The 16020-nt window shown below is 45.7% G+C and overlaps 1 protein-coding gene across 25 annotated transcripts in view; it reads left to right on the top strand.

The window, feature by feature from the left end:
• FARS2 (phenylalanyl-tRNA synthetase 2, mitochondrial) overlaps positions 1-16020 on the top strand; it is a 347910-nt gene that overhangs the window by 53368 nt on the left and 278522 nt on the right. For 3 of the 25 annotated variants that reach the window (XM_084850409.1, XM_084850403.1, XM_084850405.1), the window contains one exon: positions 8796-8863. The exons of the other annotated variants lie outside the window; for them this stretch is intronic. The gene's annotated coding sequence lies outside the window, so the exon portion shown is untranslated. The remainder of the gene's footprint in view (positions 1-8795; positions 8864-16020) is intronic. 25 annotated transcript variants of the gene reach the window in all.

Below are 16020 nucleotides of genomic sequence, written 5' to 3'. Positions count from 1 at the left end.
CTAAATCCAGCCTTACGAGTTTGGCTACTTGAGAAAGCTAGATAAGTAAAAATGTAGCTGGGAGCACAGTCTGAAGGAAGCAGCAGCCATAACTCTAGGGAATCTGGGGTCCAAGGGTGCAAGCCACCAGATTTTACTTTACGAAGTGATCGTATTCTGATCAAACTGGGCAGCATGCTATGACTGGAGTCCATTTGGATTTTAAAGCAATACACTGCCCAGCCTTTGAGCTTCCGTGAGATTCTTGATTTCAGTTCTTTATTCATCGTAAACAATATTTTAATTTCTTTTGGAATAGGTTCTTCTGTCTCACTGGAGACGTGGTTCAGGTCATTTCAACCTTAGGGGATTGGGGTTTTTTTTTTTGAGGGAGTGAGGAAGAACTGCAGCATAGCTGGCACCGTTTTACAGTATATGTGAGTCCGACAAAACCAGATAGAACCTTCTCATTTTTACACTGATTTTTTAAAAGCCCTCTTTTGAGGGAGGGAGAGGGCAATAGTGCATGAATTGTTTCTTTTAATAATTTTGATTAAAAGGAATATTTTCTGAAGAGGGGAAATCAATGAATGCATCATTATGGCAAGCTGGTGGTGAGAGTGAGAAGAATGGATGATGAACTGAATAGTGCCATTCCAAGTTTGTAAATACCTACTTACCTCCAGAGGCAGTATTCAATGGGGTGCTGGACCCCTGCCAATTCCATTCTGCAAGTGAAACCCACTGCTTGCTCAGCGGAGATTTAGTGCTTCTGGGAGCAACTGGACATTTATTTATTTATTTATTTATTTATTTCTATACCACCCGATAGCCGAAGCTCTCTGGGCGGTTCACAAAAATTAAAACTAAACAACACATAATAAAACAATTTAAAATATATAGAACATTAAAACCACAATATAATAATACAACCACAATAAAACCTAGCAGCAGTGCAAGAGTTTAAAATATAGATTTAGAACAGCAAAGATAAAAATTTAGAAAGCTAAAATGCCTGGGAAAATAAAAAGGTCTTCACCTGGCGCCGAAAGGAATACAATGTAGGCGCCAGGCGAACCTCACTAGGGAGCTCATTCCAGAGCCGGGGTGCCACAGCAGAAAAAGCCCTCCTCCTAGTAGCCACCTGCCTCACTTCCTTTGGCAGGGGCTCACGGAGAAGGCCCGCTGATGATGATCTTAAGGTCTGGGCAGGGACATATGGGAGGAGGCGATCCTTCAGGTAACCTGGCCCCAAGCCGTTAAGGGCTTTGAATGTTAACACCAGCACTTTGAATCGGGCCTGGAAATGGACTGGCAGCCAGTGCAGCTGGAAAAGTACTGGCGTAATATGAGCTCGCAAGCCAGTCCCTGTTAACAATCTTGCTGCCCTATTTTGGACCAGCTGAAGTTTCCGGACCATTTTCAAAGGCAGCCCCACGTATAACGCATTGCAGTAATCCAGACGAGAAGTTATCAGAGCATGGATAACTGTAGCTAGGCTATTTCTGTCCAGATAAGGGCGTAGTTGGTATACCAGCCTAAGCTGATAAAAAATGCTCGGTGCCACTGAGTTCACCTGTGCCTCAAGTGACAATTCTGGATCCAAGAGCACCCCCAAACTACGAACCTGATCCTTTAGGGGGAGTGCAACCCCCTCCAGAACAGGTTGAATATCACCTAGCCGGGCAGATGAACCACCCACTAACAGTACCTCCGTCTTGTCTGGATTGCGTTTCAGTTTATTAGCCCTCATCCGGTCCATTACCGTGCCCAGGCACTGATTCAGAACAGCCACTGCCTCACCTGGTTTTGATGAGAAAGAGAGGTAGAGCTGGGTGTTATCTGCATATTGATAGCACCTCAGCCCACACCTCCGGATAACCTCCCTCAGCGGTTTCATGTAGATGTTAAACAGCATGGGGGATAAAATAGAGCCCTGTGGAACCCCATGGCATAATTGCCATGGCACAGAGCAATAATCCCCCAGCACCACCTTCTGGAATCGGCCATCCAAGTAGGAGCGGAACCACTGTAGGGCAGTGCCTCCAACTCCTAACCCAGACAACCTATCCAGAAGGATACCATGGTCGATGGTATCGAAAGCCGCTGAGAGGTCCTTGAGAATCAACAGGGTCGCACTCCCCCTGTCCCTCTCCCGGCAGAGGTCATCCCACAGGGCGACCAAGGCAGTTTCTGTTCCAAAACCAGGCCTGAAGCCCAATTGAAATGGATCTAGATAATCCGTTTCATTCAAGAGTGCCTGGAGCTGTCCTACAACCACCCGCTCAAGCACCTTGCCCAGGAAGGGGATGTTGGCCACTGGTTAACATCCTCTGGGTCCAGGTTAGGCTTTTTCAGGAGTGGTCTAATTACTGCCTCTTTTAAAGCGGCAGGCACCACTCTCTCTCTCAAGGAGGAATTTACAACCTCCTGGACCCAGCCAGACAACCCCTCCTTGTTTGATTTAATAAGCCATGAAGGGCAAGGGTCAAGCACACAAGTGGTCGATCGGACTTGGCCAAGCACCTTGTCCGCATCCTCAGGCCTCAGTAACTGAAACTCATCCAATAAAACCGGACCAGACGGTGCTCTGAACGCCTCTACCAATGGAACTGCATTAATGGTGGTGTCCAATTCATGACGAATCTGGGCGACTTTATCCTCAAAGTGCCATGCAAACTTGTCACAGCGTGCTACCGAGGGTTCCACCATCTCTCTCCCTGGCCCAGAATGTAACAGGCCACGAACCACTTGGAAAAGCCCCGCTGGACGACACTGAGAAGATGCAATGCTGGTGGAAAAGAACTCTTTGCCACCCTCATTGCCACAGAGTAGGCTCGATAATGGGCTCTTACCTGTGTTTGGTCAGAGTCAGCACGAGTTTTCCTCCACCTGCGTTCTAGCCGTCTCCCCTCTTGCTTCATTGCCCTCAGCTCAGGTGTATACCAAGGAGCTGGCCGGGCTCTGCTCAGAGGGAGAGGGTGCTTGGGCGCGATCATGTCAACCGCCCGAGTCATCTCTGCATTCCACAGAGCGACCTGGGCTTCAACAGGAGCACCAGCCATACCAGCAGGAAAATCCCCCAGAGCCCTCTGGAATCCATCGGAATCCATTAATCTCCTGGGGCTGACCATTTTAATAGGTCCCTCACCCTTGCAGAGGGGAAAGGCCGCCAGGAGTCTAAACCTCAGCAGGAAGTGATCTGACCATGACAAAGGGACAGATGTTAATTCCTCCACTTTCAGATCACCATCCTCCTGCCCAGTCGAGAAAACCAGATAAAGCGTGTGTCCTTTTGTATGCGTTGGGCCGATGACATGTTGGGACAGCCCCATGGTTGTCATGGCGGCCATGAAGTCCTGAGCCGCCCCGGATACAGCGGCCTCGGCATGGAAGTTGAGCTCCTCCAGGACCATCATCCTGGGGGTCCTCAACACCAAGTCCGAGACCACCTCCGTCAGCTCAGGCAGGGAGTCTGATGGGCAGCGGGGTCGGTGGTACACCAACAGAATCGCTAATCTGTCCCGGGTACCCAACACAAGGTACAAACACTCAAGATCTGCACTCGAATGAGCAGGAAGCCTGGAGAGGGAGATTGAATTCCTATAGACCACGGCAACCCCCCCCTCCCTGACCCTCAAGTCGGTGTTGGTGCTGCACCGAGTACCCAGGAGGGCACAGCTGGGAGAGAGTGACCCCTCCCAGTTCCCCCACCCAGGTCTCAGTAATACATGCCAGGTCAGCCCCCTCATCCACAATCAAATCATGGATGAGGGAGATTTTATTTTGGGCCGACCTGGCATTCAGCAGCAGCACCACCAGACCCGAGGGCAGACTGGTAAGGCTGCCAGGAACCATCAGGTTGGGGGAAGAACCAGAAGAGGGGACAGCTGTAAGGTGTCTAGCCCCTCTTCTCCTCAGCTGGCCTGTTAATCCCCCAACGCCATACCTCCCCCTGCCCGTGACCACAGTTATGGTGGCACCTCCCCCACCCCCTGAGTTGCCCAATAGTCCTCCCAGGCACATATTAAAATGTTAGAATATAAAATGCACAACAGTTTAAAAGAATATAAAAGATAAAAGAGATAAAAGAGAACAGCAGCTAAGAAGGAGCAGATAAAGTCCACGTTTGCCCCTTTCCCCTTGTCTTTAAGCTGCTGCCCTCTGCTGCTGCTATTTGCTGCTGGTACTGTGGCTGCTGGTGTCTCTGGAGAGGCAGGTGGGTGGGTCTTCAGATCCTACGCGACTCCAAGTGCGACGCTAAGTGCGCACTTAGCGTCACACTTGGCACGATGCCAAGGCGCTGCCTCTGGCAGCCCCGCCTTAAGTACCTGTGGGCGGGGGCAGAAGCAGGCTCAGGATCCACCCGGTGCAGCTGCTGGCTGGTCCTCCTTCCCCAGGCTCCTTTTAAAGTTATGAATTTGTTGAAGAACAGTAAACTTAATTTTCATTGCATTGTTGCAGGAGGAGCCTGGTCCCTTGGAGGGGACTGCCATGGGTCCACCCCCACACATTGACTGGGTTCAGATGATCGCATAGAGAGAAGCCATCGTGGCGTCTCCTCCCACCCCCACACATTCTGCAAGCATGACAGGAGTGGAACTACTCATTTCTGGAACAAGGCAGGTCAATAGAGCTCGCATAAGGGAGCTCTGCTGACCTGCACCAATCCAGAGACAAATGTTTCTGCTCATTTCAGGGCTTCCTATAGGAAGCATTAAATCTCTGTTGTGCAAGTGGTGAGTCCCACTTGTGCAGCAAAATCGGCAGGAAGGGCTGCTTGCTCAATGGACCCGCTGGATACTGCCCCAAGTGAGCAGATAGGGAGGTTCCCCCCACCTCTAAACTGGATGAAAATGGAGTCGTGTTTTTTCTCCAGGGTGTTCATATACCAGTGCGATGTGGTTGTTAGAATGTTGCGGTAGGACTGGAGGCCCGGATTCAAATCACCAGTCAGCCAAAAAGCGTATCTTTTGCTGTTGGTCTAACAGGCTTTTGGTGAGGATAAAATAGTGGAGGTAGTGGGAAAAACACATATGCTGCTCTGACCTCCTTTAAATCAGAGCAGAATATAAATATAATAAATAAAATAAAACATGTTGTATCTATGAGTAGGTGGACTAGCAGAAAAACCTTGTGGAGTAGTAACTTTTATGGGTTTATTTGCAAGACTGTTGAGCCCAGGCAAGCCATCAGTTGTTCAGGTCACCCAGTTGGACTGGGCTGAACATCTCTAGCTTAATAGATAGTGCTGCAGCAGACCAGAGATTGGGCACATAACCCCTTCCACCTTAGAGCTGTCCTGGCAGCACCAGGGAGTAAGGCACAGGGGCCCTGCTTGCACAGTCATAGGAACATAGGAAGCTGCCTTATTCTGAGTTAGACCATTGGTCCATCTAGCCCAGTATTATTGACACTGACTGACAGCGGCTGTCCAGGGTTCCAGGCAGGAGTTTTTCCTGACCTACATGAAGATGCTAGGGATTGAACCAGGGACTTTCTGCATGCAAAGTATGTGCTCTATCACTGAATCATAGCTCTTTCATGACCCTGGTTTGAGACTTCTAGTGCCTTACAAAGGCTGTGTTGTTGATATTTTTGTTTGTTTGTATATTTGGTCAATCAGGGCAGTAGCCGGAGAGAAGATGGGGAATCCACTTAAGGGTGACTATTCCCGAAGCTTCTCACTGGTGAACAGTAGTGTAGTGGCAAATTCAGAAGTGCAGGGTCCCTTCGTGACAGTCACAGCCATGCCCCCTCACAGCCACACCCCCTTCTAAGATTGTATATCCTTGTAAGATGTACAGCCTTCAACTGGGATCCAAAAACAGTGCAGCTGAGAGTAAGGCAGTGGTATTTCAATTGGACATCTGATAAAAAAATTCAGGGGTGTTAAACTCTTTTTCACCCACTCACTCACTCACTCACTCACTCACACACAAACATTTTAGGTTTTCAGAATATGATCCTCTATGGAAGCTTCACCCTCTCAACTCAGCCCTCATGGACAGATCCCTTCTCATTTAAATAGCCCCTTTGCACACTCCCTTAGTGCCCCAACATTACCCATTAGCCTTTCCTAAGCTCCTTCGTTATATCTCTCCCATCCTGCAACAAAAACATCCACACACCTAGCTGGATTGAACCACACATACACGCACACACCTTCTTTCTCCTCTCCCCCCAACTGATTTTTTTCTGTTTCCCTTCCCTCCACCAGGGTTTGTTTGCCCAGATACATGCCAATCTTGCACCAAAAAGTGTAGCTGACAGAGAAGGTTGCATTTGGTAATTCCGCTTAGTGTAGAAATTAATGTTCAAGAATTAACAGTGCAATCCAATGGGCGTTTATTTCGAATTAAATTTACAGAGATCAGGCTGCAGTCCTACACACACTTACCTGGGAGAAAGCCCATTTGGCAATTGAACATAGTGGGACTGACTTCTGAGTAAACATGCATAGGATTGTGTGATAAATCCTAAAAACTGGCACAAACCAGCCACTTGCCCTGCCCCATAAGTAAATAATAGTGGCAGCCCCGCCCCACTGCTGCCATGGCCACCAGCAGCGCTGAACGGGTGGCTAGTGCTACAGGAGACAAGGGCAGCGCCAGGTGCACAGGCATGGAGCAGGGACCCGCAGAGAAGCCAAGAGCTGAGGAGGAGAAGGGGATGCAAGAGGAGGCTGCACAGCTCCCTCAGGCTCCCTCTCTCGCTCGCTCCCTTTGTCTGGCCGCTCTGTGTAGTAGACGAGAGGCAGCCACAAGGCAGCTGCCCGCACTCCCTCTGCTCCCTCCTCCTTCCCTAGCAGACTGCGACCCGGCTGGGGGCGCCGGCTTCAAAAAAAGTGCTGGAGCAAAGTCTTGACACGACCTGCTACCACCACTACACCGCTGCTGGTGAATCACCATTGTAGTCCTCCTGTGCCTGGAAATTACATGCTTCTGATGAATGGGCCATCTTATTCCCTCTAGAAGGAACTTCACCTTGATGTACCACCAAAAATTTAAATGGGCTGAGTTGCGGTGCGAGGAATTACTCCGCTGCTTAGACTGAGTCAGACCACATGTTCCTGAAGTTAACTCAAAAGTAGTGGTGGGGCTGATGTCATGCAATGTGAAATGGGCAAGACACAGAAAGTGTGTGTGTGTGTGTGTGTGTTTGTGTGTATGCACATGTGTAGACAGAGGGGGGTGGTAAGAGGCTTTTTTGTATATGTTCTTTGAGGTTTAATTGAAGAGCATCTTAAAGACTCCCATTTTTCTTCTAGATCTTATATACTAGCTAAAAGATGCAGAGCTGCATAAAGGAGCTTTTGCAATTCCCCTAGCTGAGAAACTGAGAATGATAGCTATAGTCTCACGTAGCACTACAGACATTCCGGACAGTGCTGATGGTCATGGACATCTGGAGCCAGGCTGCCATAATTTGGATGGCCTCCCAGACTTTGTCTGCAGTGCGAGGGGCCACTTTGGCCTTTTTGAGCTGCTTATTGTCAGGAAGGTGGAAATGTGCTCTAAAGTTACCTTCTGTGGTCCTCTGGGTTGATTTCTGTGCTGTGCTTGAGAAAGATACAGCATTGGGGTGGGGGTGGGGGTAGCCCAAAGATCCAGTTAAGCAAATACAAACCATGAGCCCATTTTTCAAAGCCGTGCAAATGGCTGAAATTCACTCCCATGCAAAGGATCAAAAGAACGTCTGTGCAACAGTTTAAGAAACGATTCTCACAAAATGGTTTGCAAATGTAGATGGCAATAAAGCAGCCTTGGGATTTGTATATCAGACTGTGCAAATAACACAGTTGTTCCACATTAGTAGCATTATTAGGCTGACAAACATTTAGGCCTGTTTATGTTCAGAGGATTCTGCCTCAGCATTCAGGGCAGGAGTGAATGATATGCAGGAGCCTTCCCCAATCTGGTGCCCTCCAGAAGTTTTGGGAGTTCAACTCCTATCAGACCTATCCTGCATCGACAGTGGTCAGGAATGCTGGGAGTTGTAGCCCAAAATATCTGGAAGGGACCAGATTGGGGAAGGCTGTTATCCAGTCACCTTCCTGCCTTGCTTTTCTTTTTTTTCCCCAGCCTTGCATTTCTGTCATGATTCTAATTCCTTTTTTAAAATGTCCACATTATACCACATTCTCTCTTAATTTGCACCTATTTAACTTGTCAGCTTGATACCATACCAGCAGCCTTGTGACCTGTCCATATCCTCCCTGTGACTTGTTGGTGTTTCTGTACCACCAGTTTGGAACCTCAGCCTGCTTCAGATATAGCAGTCAGAGACTGTAAATGGATTTGGGGCTTGTGTACTTCCCTCCCTGGTTTGAGAAACCATAATTTTAGCTGTAGCAATCAAATTTGGCAAACGATGGCTTGGGCAAACCATGGTTTGCATCCAGACCAGAACTGGAAGCTGTAGTTTGAATTTAACTTGGTTTGCCCAAGACATAGTTTTCCAGTTTGGATGTCATGGCAAACTATGGATGTCAAATCAGGGTGGAAGGGAGGGAACTGGAGTTCATGAGATGAGGAGGGAGTGCCACTTCCATCAATAGCACAATAGCCAAATCATGGTTTGGCTGTTATGTCTGAACTTGGGCCACTGTGTCAGCTTCTCACTTGAAATGGGAATACTTTATAACAGTAGATATCCAGATACAGTCCGTTCAGAATTGAGCTTTTTAGTCTCTGTCTCTCTCTCCTTCCCGCCCCCAAATTATTCATAGATTTTCCCTCTGCTCTGTATCTTACGATCTTTGTTAATTACTCCAGAACCTGAAGTCCCATACTGATTCCTGATCTCTCCTATAGGAATTCCGCATAATCCTCTTTCCCGTAGTTTCAGAGGCGGAGAAGATAATTAATCGTTTAGCAATCAGGTACTGATTTGCTCATTAAACAGCTCTTGCCAGTGGTCTACTCACATGAACAGTATAACATTGGACAAAAATATCTGTGTAATACTGCAGGAGCAATTCCAGAAATGGGGATTTCTAGTTTTCAAGTATGTTGTGCTCATAAAAATTGCTTTTGTGGGATTGTGTGAGTTCCCTCATCCCATCTGGAGGGACTCAAAGAAGGGTACCATATTGGTGAGCTCAAAGTGAGTAGTTAGTTGTGATATACAAGCTGGCCCTGTCTAGATATTCCCTTGCACTTCCTCATTCGTGAACTCGTTTGGTAGCATTTTCAACCTCTTACATTTATGAGGGCTGCTTTGGAAGTTTCTTTTCCTTATTTATGTCTTAAAAGATGTGAGCAGGGAGGAATTAAAAACAAACCCAAACACCCAACATGCACTGTGAAAACAATATTGAACATCTAACTACTGATCTGGTTCGCACATAATGGCCATTCATGGGTTGTTTAGCTGATTAATTGTTGAGACCTCATGAGAGCGAGTAAGCACGGTACCTCCCTCCTGCTCGCCACTTCCGCTTTGCATCTGGTTTCTCAAACCACACAGGAATGCCTCGTTCTAGGGTTGTTTGATACGGCATCTGAACCCACAACTCTGGGTTACTGAGGGACAAACAACCCAAAGTTATAACCCAACAACAAACCATTTTAATTCCTGTAACAATCTTCGAGAAGCTCAAGAGAAAAAGTGCTAAGTAAGTAGGACTATTAATAATCAAAGACCCATGCATAATACGGTGGCATAAGTAGCACTTTCTGTATTTGTTAATATTAATTATGCGAATGACTCCATACATGTTTGTATGAAGATTGGATGAAGATTGTATGCAGATGCAGGAAAGGGCAACCAAAATGATGAAAGGGCTGGAGCAACTGCCCTGTTTGGAAAGGTTACATTTCCAAACATTTGGTGCTTTTTAGCTAGAAAAAAGTGAGTAGTGGGGTGGGGCATGGAAGAGGTGTATAAAGGAATGCACGTGTGGAGAAAGTAGATAGGGAGAACCCTTCCATAATACTAGAACCCGGGGTCATCCCATGAAGCTGAATGGTGGAAGATTCAGGAGAGACAAAAGGAAGTATTTCTTCTCACAGGATGTAGTTTTAAGCTATGGAATTAGCTACCATGGGATGTAGTGATGAATGCCAGCTTGAACTGTTTTAAATAGGGATTAGGCAAATTGATGGAGGATAAGGCTATCAATGGCTACTAGTCATGATGGCTGTCGCGTGTGTCCACGTGAATTTTTCCGTTGTAGTGGGGTGGTGGTCAAAGCTTCACAGTGCGTATGGTTGAAATTCATGCATATAGTGCTCACTATTACATTTTTCTACTCACTTTTCACATTGTTGTCAGCCACTTTTTACAACAGCTAACAGAACAAAAGTGAATGTTTGCATCACTTGAATTTTGAACAGCAGAAATGTTCCTTTTGGAATTGCAGGTTTTTCCACTGGAAAAACTGCACATTTTGTGTCTGATTGCACAGTTTTTTTTAAAGTCCTGATAGCGTCAGATAACAGATCTTAGATCTAAAGACTGAGCAGTCACAAGGCCTGAGCACCAGGTCGACCAGGATAGGTAGATAAGAGCTTTGAGAAATTTGTATACCAGGTCTATCCCTCTGTTGTTTAGTACATCTGGCATACTGAAAATGTCTTTCTACCCACAGCTGAAATCCTCAATTCTTTCTTTGGCTCCCTTCACCCCTGCAATGGCACTTGTGCCATTAATATGGGGGAGAGGTTACCTGCTCAGCCTAGCCTCTGCTTTCCAGGCAACACACCAGAGACTTGGATACCTTTGCAACAGGGCTGTTTATTACTACAACACATGAGAAAACACTAACATATGAGAAGCTGCATGGCATACTGCCTCATCTGCAAGGCCTGCACTAAGAGAGAGAGTAGGGAAGAAGCCTCCAGGATAAAAGGAAAGTAAAACTTGCAAGTTGTCTTAAACTATATACACACATACATATAATCCCTTTAGCCCTCGATGAACTCCAGATTTTTGAGGGCCCTTTGGCAAGACACCTCAATGGGCTCCCTCCCTCAGAGAGTCCACTTTTCCCAGCTGCTATTGCTCCTCATCCTCTACCTCATCATTGCAACCGCTTGCTTGCTTGACAGGCAGAGAGCCAGTGAGCAAGCAGACAGTGGCGTCTGCTGCTCCTCTTTCTCATAGCCACTGTTGTCTGGGCCCGTGTGAGAGACAGGTGAACAAGCAGGTTGCAATGGTGAAGAGGAGGAGCAGCTCCAGGGGGCTCTTGTCAGCGGACCCCTGATGGAGTGTGGGCCCTTGGCAGGTGCCTAACCATGGTACCGTTGATGCCGGCGTTGATAAATTGCACTGCTGTTACAGTCAACTTCACAAGCCCTCCCTGAATTTCTCTTTAAAAACTCCAACATGCCAGGTGGCATAAGAACAACACTGGATTACACTGCAGGGTTCCCATATACTAACTCCCTCCTTCTCCCAGCAAAATGGGTATAAAAACACTGGGCTACTTTGCAAGGCTGCCACAGCCCATACTCCCTCAGCTATAGTCCTGCCTCCTGCAATTTGGGTAAAATAATGATTGACTTCATCTGCATGCATTGTCAGGGTAATTGTTTAAATGTTTACAAACTCAGAAAAGAAACATTTTAAATAAGACCTGAGTTCAAAAGATAATGAACTCCTGTATTTGCTGCTATTTTTGTGTGTGTAGACTACTGCACAATCACAGCTACACCAAAATCCTGGATTTCTGAATTGTTTCTGTGGCAGCAATCACTTCCCACCAAAAGACACCCAACCCTCCCCGCAGGCTCAAAAATGAACCAGGAAGTTCCTCCTCCAGACAGTGTGTGTGTCAATCGTTGCTCTGACTTCATTGGCTAAAACCACTGAAAGGCAAGAGCGGGATTGTTTCTCACACAATGCGTGCGCAGAAAGGTGGCTGCACATTTTGCCCCATATCTTGGGTTCTACAAGGGCTAGGGACTTGCTTTAAAAAAAAACAAACAAAAGCGAACGCTGGGAAACTGGGGATACTGGGGGGACGGACTATCCAGAATATGGAAGGGCACTGTTGTCCTCTTGTCCTGCTTGTGGGCTTCCTACTGGGGAATCTGGTTGGCAGCTGTGGGAAACAGAATGCTGTACTAAGTAGGTCTGAACCAGCAGGGCTCCTTCTTATATTCTTACAATCGGTAGATCATTCAGAATGGATGGAAGGTGTTGTTATTATCAGCTCATAGCTGCAACTACTTTCCTCTGGCAGTATATAGTAAATCTAATGATTTTAAAATGTCCTTTTTGTTGCAGTGCAGCATGTGGAGCATACCCTCTTTCAGAAATGCTGTTACTTCCCCATTTGTGAATTTGCTTTATCAGTAATTCACATTCCAAAGATTCTCTGTCCAGGGCCATTAAAAATGTCTAATTGAAGAGGCTGACATGCAGTTAGACAAAAGTAGGCACATCTGTGCATTGTGACTAAATCTTACTATTTTTCAGAAAACATTCAGCTATTTTTGAAAGAATGTATTTTTGCCCATCATAACATAGTTCTGTGAAATGTTCTGTGGCTTTTAAGTATATTAATATAGTTTGCCATGACAGATCGCATTTCAGGTGTACACATTATTACTTTTTAAAAATATCACATCTAGGTAAGTATGTATAGGATTGCAGCCCGAATTCATCAAAACCCCCATTTTGGGTATGACTCAGGGACATAACAAGACCTAAATTAAAATGCTAATGTTCAGTTTAAATAAGGGCTTATTATAAAATATATCCATCCATATTTGGGGGGTATCCCCTCCTTTTATCCCCCCCCCCGGGATTCTTTATAAAGGTGCAATAGCTCAGTAACATGGTTCAGAAAGCCAAACAATTTGGAAGCCCTGTCCTGGCTTTGTGTCTTAAGTTGCTTGCTGCTTTGTACAACGGCCAGGCTCCCTTGCATAATTTCTTGACAAATGGTTTGCTCATTAATATTTTAGCCCTTCTCTTACCAACTGGTAGAAGCAATGTGCCTTAGGCTACAAAATGTAGCTCCCTCTGCCAAAGCATTCTAATCTTTCCTTTAAATGCTGTGTTAGAACCAATGACAGATAAATGGGAGCTCTTACACTTCGAACTCGAGATGGCTCCTTTTTACACAACTGCATGTACATTTACTAAGTGCAGCTGGGAGGTAATATGTCACTGAAAGAAAAGCAGTGGCTGTGCTGTGTACACCTTCCATGGTCTCTCTGCTCCTTCTGACCTGAACGCTAGAAGCTGAATCTGACTGTGAAGTAAAATCTATGAAGGAACTTCCATGCCTATTCCTTTTATGGACTGGCTGTAGAAATGTATGTAATGTTCATCAGTACAATGTGCACTTACCCCAGTAAGCTCTATTTTGTGCTGGGTTGAGCATAAGAACATAAGAATTGCCCTGCCAGATCAGATCCAAGAACAGCCGAACAGAGATTTCTGGAAGCTGACAAGCAGGGTATGGTAGCAATGAGCAACTCCTGTTGTTTGTTCCTAGTTCCTAGTACACAAAGATACACTGCCTCTCAACATGGAGATACCATTAGTAAGAGTCAGAACCATTCCCTATTTCTGAAGTTCAGAGGTGAGTGTCGGTCCTTCTATAGTCAAAACGGCACCATCTATGTGCAAGAGGGAGGAATCAGCAGGCTTGGGGGAACTCCAAGGTCTGTAAAAGTATTAGAACATCTTAAAAAGTGGAAATCCTAAAAACAGGTCAGTGAACATGCCCAGTGGGTATGGAATGCTAGCCGACTACGGGGGGTTGGAATGGAATACCGGGTGGGAGGGAGAATGGAAGGCATGGCTGGCTGACTGGATCACTGAACAGTGCCATGTTTTATTTCAGGTTCCACTTGTAATGTCTAATAGCCCTTGATCAACTTGTCCTCTGTGGGCTGGATTTGGTGTTCGACACAAAGTCTTCCATTAAGAATTAATTTTATAGGAAGGCTGTAAGATCAGGCAAGCTTGTGAAAAATTTTCCAACCTGAAAAGTACAACATTTTTATTATTGTTGCTCATTCTGAGTAAATCTTTACTGTACTGTATCTCCTTCATCTCTGAGTTGACATTATCAAAAAGGCATCTCCTGAACTGGAGCTGGGAAGTAGGTCCTTGCGGGCTTCTAGTACAGCCACTTCAGAATTTCTTTATCCCTGGCTCCTGCTTGATTACTGAATGGCTTTAGACTTTTTTTGCTGTACAGGAACAGGACGAGCAAGTTTGATGAGGTTCTTGTCCCTCCGCAATGACTTTGGGTGGGCTTGCACAATCATGGAGGGAAAATAAGGCATGATAGCTTGTTTTCCCTCCCCGCCAGAACAAGCCATGGGTTTTAGGGTGGTTTATATCCCCCCCGCCCCCATTCAGATGTCACTACAACCTATGCCTGATGAGGGTCATTATGCTAATTAGGCGGCTCGTGACCAGCCTGCGTGGAGAGGGACATCAAGCCACTGTGGTTTAGTTTCCCTCCGTGATCATGTGGACTTGGTCTTCATGTTGATAATGCCGCCTTTGCATTTTCCGTCTCCTGAGGGATGAACAAGCTCTTCTAGCTAAACAGTAGCTTCTTCTGACCTGTGAAGTTGCTTGTCCTTCTGCCTTTCCATTTCTTTTGCCATTCTTAAGAAGTCTACTCTTTAGGACAGGGGTGGGCAACTTGTGGCTCTCTAGAAGTTTTGGCCTACAGTTTGCATCATCCCTCCCCATTGGCTATGTTAGCTAGGGCTGAAGCGAATTGTAGGCCAAAACATATGGAGAGTCACAAGTTGCCCAGCCCTGCTCTAGGATGATGAAGAAATGTAGGAGACTGCTGTAATTCTACAACGCACTTAACTGAGAGGATACCCCATTGAACTCAATGGGACTTACTTCTGATGTCAGTAGATATGTATAGGATTCCACTGTGAACAAATTAAATTTGTGTAATATGCGTGCTATTTTCACACCTTTCCTTTAGAACAAACTAATATGGGTATTTGAACCATTGTTAAAATGCAAATAAGGGGGTGATGGGCTATTTTTAGGACTTATGAATCATGAGCTCACAATAGTTTATTTGAAAATTCCATAGAACCACTGAAGCATTCATTTAATGTGGGTTTCATCTGTGTATAACTTCAGCCATATACAGCCAAAAGACTGGAGGAGCCTCTGGAAAAAGCATGGGAGCTGGTGCATGAGGAATCAGGAATCAGCAAATATAATCTCCCCTCCCCCATCTCCATTCACAGAAGCCTCTACTGGATCCAAGACCTTTCCCCAGATAAAAGGGCACCTTTGTACACAGTTCTTAGTGATTTGCAGAGCATTTTGGTGTGTGATTTAGTTAGCTAGCTTTTTATTCTGCTTGACAGAACCCTCTTCTTATTTTTTTTAAAAATCGGAATTACATAAATACAAGCCCCCCCCCCCCCCCGGTCTTTTTACATAATGTTGATTTCAGTATGCAATAAGAGGGTATAACTTCTGAAGAAAACAAGCCCAACCTCTGACCTTGATTAAGCTTATTATTTTATTTGTTTATTTAATAGATGTATACATCGTTGAACATACTTAAAAATATCTTAGAGCGGTTATCCATCAGTTTATCCATATTTTGCCATTTTAAGAGCCTTTTAGAGCATTTTTCTTATATGCTCCAAGTGCTTCTCATACATTACCTCAGCAGTCTTTACTACCTTTATGCAGCATGAGCAGCCCCCAATATTACCGATGGGGGAGGGGAGTGTGTAGAGTGGTGCTACAGTTAGCTGCTAGGTTTGAGGCTGTAGTGAGATTTGGACCAGGAATGTTTTGTCTCTCTGTTTGTTATCTTAACCATTACACTACAGGTGGATATGCAGAACAGATAATCTGGTTCTCCTAGATAGTTTGGACACAGTTAATAAACAATAACTCATCTTTATAACATTAGGAAAAAGAGACATTCTGAATGTTCAAAACTGTTTGGGTTGGATCCAGTTTTACACTGGATCAACTGTGATGGCAGAAGTGGACTTCCCTGCCCCCTCCTTCCCATGGTAACTCCTCCAGCCCCCTGAAAATGTTACACAGAGAGTCAGCAAATCCTATTAAATG

The sequence above is a fragment of the Heloderma suspectum genome, chromosome 4 (genome assembly GCF_057233095.1).
Source record: "Heloderma suspectum isolate Gila_16-S chromosome 4, 16-S_ref, whole genome shotgun sequence".
Taxonomy (NCBI): Eukaryota; Metazoa; Chordata; class Lepidosauria; order Squamata; family Helodermatidae; genus Heloderma; species Heloderma suspectum.
This window is presented reverse-complemented; position numbering and strand designations above follow the sequence as displayed.